The sequence below is a fragment of the Opisthocomus hoazin genome, chromosome 4, assembly GCF_030867145.1.
Source record: "Opisthocomus hoazin isolate bOpiHoa1 chromosome 4, bOpiHoa1.hap1, whole genome shotgun sequence".
NCBI lineage: Eukaryota > Metazoa > Chordata > Aves > Opisthocomiformes > Opisthocomidae > Opisthocomus > Opisthocomus hoazin.
Genome location: NC_134417.1, coordinates 26,723,713 through 26,729,712, shown reverse-complemented (window position 1 = coordinate 26,729,712; position 6,000 = coordinate 26,723,713).

The following is a 6,000-nucleotide window of genomic DNA, read 5'->3' as shown; positions in this document are numbered from 1 at the left end:
CCCCGAATCCCATCCTGTGCCACTCTACTATGGTGTCACTTTTAGCAGGGCATTCTGATGTGATTTTCTGTGTACCTGGCTAATGACAGGAAGTATGAGTTTAGAATAGCTTACAGAATAGATAATCTGGTTGAGAAAGTGTGCTTTTTTTTTCAAGTCACAGAATCACAGAATCACAGAATCACAGAATCACAGAATGGTAGGGGTTGGAAGGGACCTCTGTGGGTCACCCAGCCCAACCCCCTGCCCAAGCAGGGTCACCCAGAGCAGGCTGCACAGGACCTTGTCCAGGCGGGGCTTGAATATCTCCAGAGAAGGAGACTCCACAACCTCCCTGGGCAGCCTGGGCCAGGGCTCCGTCACCCTCAGAGAGAAGAAGTTCTTCCTCGTGTTCAGCTGGAACTTCCTGTGCTTCAGTTTGTGCCCGTTGCCCTTTGTGCTGTCACTGGGCTCCACTGGAAAGAGCTTGGCAAAGTCCTCTGTTAATAAATTCCTACATAGTGTTTGACAGAACTATGCTTGTTACGACTGTCATTGTGTGTATGATTTGCTGTGTGCCTCTAAAAATGTCTAAAGTAAAGAGGAACCGCATCTATTACTCTACTAAAAGCCAAATGAAATTTCTTCTCATTATTGCTTCAGTCAGTTCTTTGCATAATGTGCGCTGAAGGTCTGCAAGATAGCTAGGGCTGTATCACCCCTGTTTTAAAGTAAAACTACAGAATGATCCTAGAAATTAGAGAACGGGAGAATCTTGGTCTTAGGAGAATGCCCAGTTTAGTGAGCTCCTAGTCCAAGGCTATGCATTCAGCTCTGCCACTTGCAGCTGTGGCTTTGTACCTGTGCAGTTCTACATCTTAAACTCCTTGTAGGCAGCTTTTCCTCTCTTTTACATTTGCTTTACACCTGAAACAACATCAGTTACCTCTCGAGTGGTACCACAGCATGGGCAACGCTGGGGCAAAGGACTGAAACTGATGGACGTTGTCAACAGCTTCGAGAAACAAGAGGGAGAAGGCAGAGCTTAGTGGCTCAGTGCAGGAACAAGTAGCTTCCCTTGTGTTTTCTATTCCTAAATTACCCATCCTCAGTTCAGAAAGGGGCATGAAAGCCTGCCAGGTGAAGGAACAAGGCACAGTCCAGAGCTGGAAAATGTGGTGAGTCTGAACCGCGCTTACAGAAGAACCCCTGACCTTGGTGAGAGACCAGGCACACAAGGACTGTTGCAGCAGACTGCCCCACAAGGGCATGCTTGGAATACTGCTGGAACACTGGTGGGCAGAAGAAACTTGCTTTGCTGGAGCTTCCTGGGCATCAGTGGTAGCTAAATGAAAAATTATGTGAGTGAGCTATGTAGTAAGATAAGAAGCAATTGCAAGTGGGAAGGTCTAGGTTCACTGCTCTTTACAACTGACGTGCTTAACTGTCCAACTTCTATGAAACACTCAGTTTGTGACAGATTAAATGGTATGACACCATCTTACTTCAAGTTGAAATAGTCTGTGCCTAATCCTTCTGGGCCAGCTACGCGTATTGCTTGTGCTTTTGGAGATCACTAGCCTCCATAGTTTTCACTTAATTATCTGTCTGGATGTAGAACTAAAAACGTTCCTGAACTGGTCTAGCCAGGTGTGGGGAAGCATGCTGGGAAACCGTATGACTTTAGCAAACAACAATGTACTAATTAAAATATCTTATTTGCATCACAAATGGCAGGAAGTCAAGCCCCTATAAGCTGGAGCCAAGACACATTCCTCATCGAGATACATGCCTCATCTGTGCGGTTGCGTGGTGTCATACCGCCTGATTGCAGGGGTGATTCCGCTCCAGGTGAACTGTCAGGTGGTGCCAGCATCTGGGGAGCCGCGCACCAGATATTTTACACCATGCAGAGTGGAGCCTTTCCAAGAATTGGCCTGTCCTACACTACAGGGCAATTCTTCTCTTTTCCTAGAACAGTACTGTATATTCTGTCGGTTCTTTGGAGCAGCTTGATGGTATCGGCAAGTCAAGCTACAACTTGCTATACGAGGCGTTCCTTATTGCTGGGTTTCTTTCCCTATGCGATGAAGCTGGTGCTCAGGTGTCTCGAGGACAGCGGATGACTAGCAGAGGCTGCAGATCTTCGCAGGAGGAGCTTGGCACCTCTGTGATCACATTATTTACCTCAAGGTGTGGTTCTGTAGCAGGTTAAGCTCATCTTTGCCTGGGCTGCCTTGGCCTGCCCAGCCTCCTACCATCTCCCTGCCCTCGTTATGTGTTTCCATCCCTTCCCTTCCTCCAGCGCCTGCAGTTGTGCGGTCAGGCTGTGCGCAGACTGAGGACGCTGGCACATCTTTGCCCTGCCAGGCCTGACGTTCCCTGACGTGCCCTCCCTGCCAGCACAGGGGAGAGGGCAGCAAGGGGTTGCCGGGCCAAGCAGGACTACGTTAAGGACTTGAAGCTGCAGCCAGAAGAGCTCGTACAAACGCACACACCGATGCTGGCTGTCGCGGAGAGCTGCAGAAGGCTGCCTCCCCGATATGTTCATAATTCATCGGCAATGTTGCTTCTTTCCTTTTGTTCCAAGCGCTGCTGGAGCCAAAAGGGATCAATCAAACTGAAGTACGCTGTTACGACAAAACAAACTTGTCTGTGCCTTGCTTTGTGTGGATAGACGGATGGGGTAGGCTGGAGAGAAAGCCCTTCTGATCACCTTGGCTTTCTGCTTTGATTATTTTCCAGTGTCTAGATTTTAAGTAGATAGATAAATGACTTACCACAGTGTATAGGTGTGTGAGGCAGAGATATTTCAGGCATTTTTCGCTTGTTCTTCTACGGAAATGAGGTGTATTTTCTTTCACGACCTCTCTCTCTCTATACTCCCACACACCATACTTTTTAACCCGTGACCAATTTCAGTTAAATTGGGAAAAGAAGCACTGAAATTAAAGATATAAATTTTGTCAAAAGAGATGATCAAGAAGAGAAAACCAGCATTATTACATAGTCCTTACTAGACAGCGGAGAAGCCACACAGAAGACAGCCATTCTGAAGCCAAATGCAGAGCAAATGCCTCATTATAGGTCTACACTTCATCAGACATCAGAGGGTCCTGTTATAAGGCATGAAATAATGGGAAGGAAACCCTTACTTCTGCTTAGGGAGCTAATCTGCTAAATTCTGTATAAACCAGAAGTCGCTGCTTTTTCATGTGGGGAACCTCAGTGAATTTAAAAATGGGAGGCTGGTAATTTCCTCTAATGCAGTGGTAATTTGAGTGTTTCTGGTTTGCTTCTTTAATTCATGTTTCCCTTGCTAGGAAGAATTATTGCTGTGTCACTGTATGACTTCTATATGGCTGTGTTTGAATTTATTTGGCCGGAAACCACAGTAAAAAGAGGTTTTGAAATGTAATTGTGTGGGCAACATGATCAAGAGACCCGAAAACAGGTGACCAGCCCCTCTGGGACAGAGTGCTACCCAGGAGAGTCTCTTTGCTGCTCTTCAGAGTAAGATCTTTGCAAAAAAAATGCTTTCTCCATGCATCTGCAGTCATCCATCACAGTGTCTTACCAAACACAGCAGAATGTTTTTGTCTGGTGGTTGGGTTTTTTTTTTGGTTGTTGGGTTTTAGGGTTTTTTTTAATCTTGAAGACGGTTTCTGTTTCTTCTCTGTGTGGGGAAAAGTATCTTAAAGCATGTGGGCTAAAACTGCCTTAAAAGCTAGGCCGTTCAGGCCAATTTTTTATGCGGAGTGAAGGTATACACATCTGATTAGGAACTGTGAAAGGTATTCGTGAGTTCGTATTTCCCCTTTGGGCAGAAGCTGGGAAAAGCAGCAGGGGTGGCTGCCTAGGAAGCGAGGAGGAGAGGATGCCTGGGGGCTTTACATACCACCATCCGAGATCTGCTTACAGCATCACGTTGGGCATGGATTCTGCTTATTGCAACGTTTTATTTCTGCGAAATTTCTGCACCACCACCTAGCTCTTTCACAATGGCTCTCAGGTAACAACTTTTTGAAGCTGTTAGAACTAAAGCAAACCCAGACAAATCTCACTTTCTGCATTGTTTCAACTCGGGGAATTTGTTATTGGGAGAACTAATGGAGAATTATTGAGAAGAATGAAAATGTCTGTACAGTTTTGCACTTGAGAACGGCAGAAGTATTGACCTGTTTTCCTGGCTTTTATGCAAAAGTTTTTTGGAGAGGATTCAGAGAGCATGAAGGTGACAGCCCTGCCTTCAGCTGCCCTGGTAATCAGTGCTCTGCCACTGCATCTTGCTAAAGGCTTCGGAAGGGACCGATCCACCTTGCAGGAAGGGTGAGTGACACGAAACAGGGACGCTGACCTGCCAAGAGTGTAGGCACTGTGGGAGTCTAATGTTGTTTTGCATGTGTATACGTTGTTTTTTACCAACATTTTCATGGAAGAAAAACACTAAAAAAATCCTCATCCTACCCCAGCTCTCCATACCCCATTGAAACACATAGCTGAGAAGGTCTGATTGAAAGTGGAAACTCGTGGGATAGTAATCCTGCAGCAGTACTCCACGGCAATTATATTTGACATTTGATGAGTCCATTCTCTAGACCCCAGCCCAGGTTATACCTTCTGGACGTGGTAGTTCATCCAGCTTGGGAGATGCACTCCTGTGGCAGACCCTCGCTCTGCAGGCGAAAGGTGGGGTGTGAGGCACATTGACTGTTGCTGCCAGGGGCAGTGGTTTACCATTTCTGAGTTTTCTATGGAAAGTGGACAGCTTATAAACAGAAAAGTTCAGTTTGTTGAAAAGTATGAGGGGGAAGAAAAGGTTAAGGGAGCATTTACTGATAGATCAGCTCAGCTGTGTTTGGTAAGGAAGGGAAGAAAGAAGGTGAGGCTCAGATGCCTTGGACTTTGCTTGTGGCGTATCCTACCAAAATGAAGCTGATTCATATTTGGAAATGATTTGACTGCAGGCAGATAATTTAGAACATAATGTATTATGCAGATTTCTACCTAAATTACTTGTGCAATTAGATCATTAAAAAGCCTCAAGCATTTGTGGCTTGGTTTTATTTTGTAGCATTTTTAAGAAAAACTCACTGTCTTTTCCTTGCAGAAATCTTCTGCACGTACTCTCTCCCCTCTGTTTTTTCTGGATGAAGACAGCTGAGGTGCGTATACGGGGCTGGGAGATACAGATGCAGAGAAGACTGGGAACTCTCTGAAAGTGGTATTAATCAACAGGTGCAGGAGGTGGTGGCTTGACCGGAGACTTTCCTGTGACATATAATTGAGCTACATTTTTCTGGCTGCTTGACTCTGACAGGACATTTTTGCATGGACATTAAATTGCACCTTGTAGGAACTTTGGCAGCCTACGTCGTGAAGTCCCAGAGAACCAGAGGTATTTTTTGAGATTTGAAATTAAGGAAGGCACTAATTATAAACATTTTTAACTGATTGTCCTAAATAGTATTTCACCCTTGTGTTTTCCTCCCTACCTGCAGTTCTTCAACTCTGACTTTGTACAAATTATCAAATTAATACTGACATGAGAGCGCAGTACCGAGCCAGACGATAGCTGTCCTTGTTGCATAATGCAGGGAGCTTTGGCCAGAGGAGTTTTTAGCAATAGTAAAGAAGGGCGGGGTGTGGAGGACACGCTCTGTAATTGAGGATCAAAGCTAACTGCTTCTGCCTCTCCATCTGTATAGGAGCTGTTCAGCTGCAAAAGGCACAAGTGTTAGGCAGCATCTCTCACCTAGGCATTTTGTCATCGGGGAGAAGTGAAGAGGTAAGTTCTGCTTTTTACAAAATCAATTTTTTGTAGGAAAAGTCTTTCCTCGGAGTAGCTTGGTGACACATTTGATGGTAAGAGGCTTAAGTATAACCAGATTTAGTAAAAACTGCATGTAATGTACAGAAATGCGACAGATATAGTAAGGCTATTACTACAAGTAGTTAATAATTCTTAACTATAGAAGCATTACCTAGTTTATCTCACTGGTTTGGGCAGAAAAGAAGTGG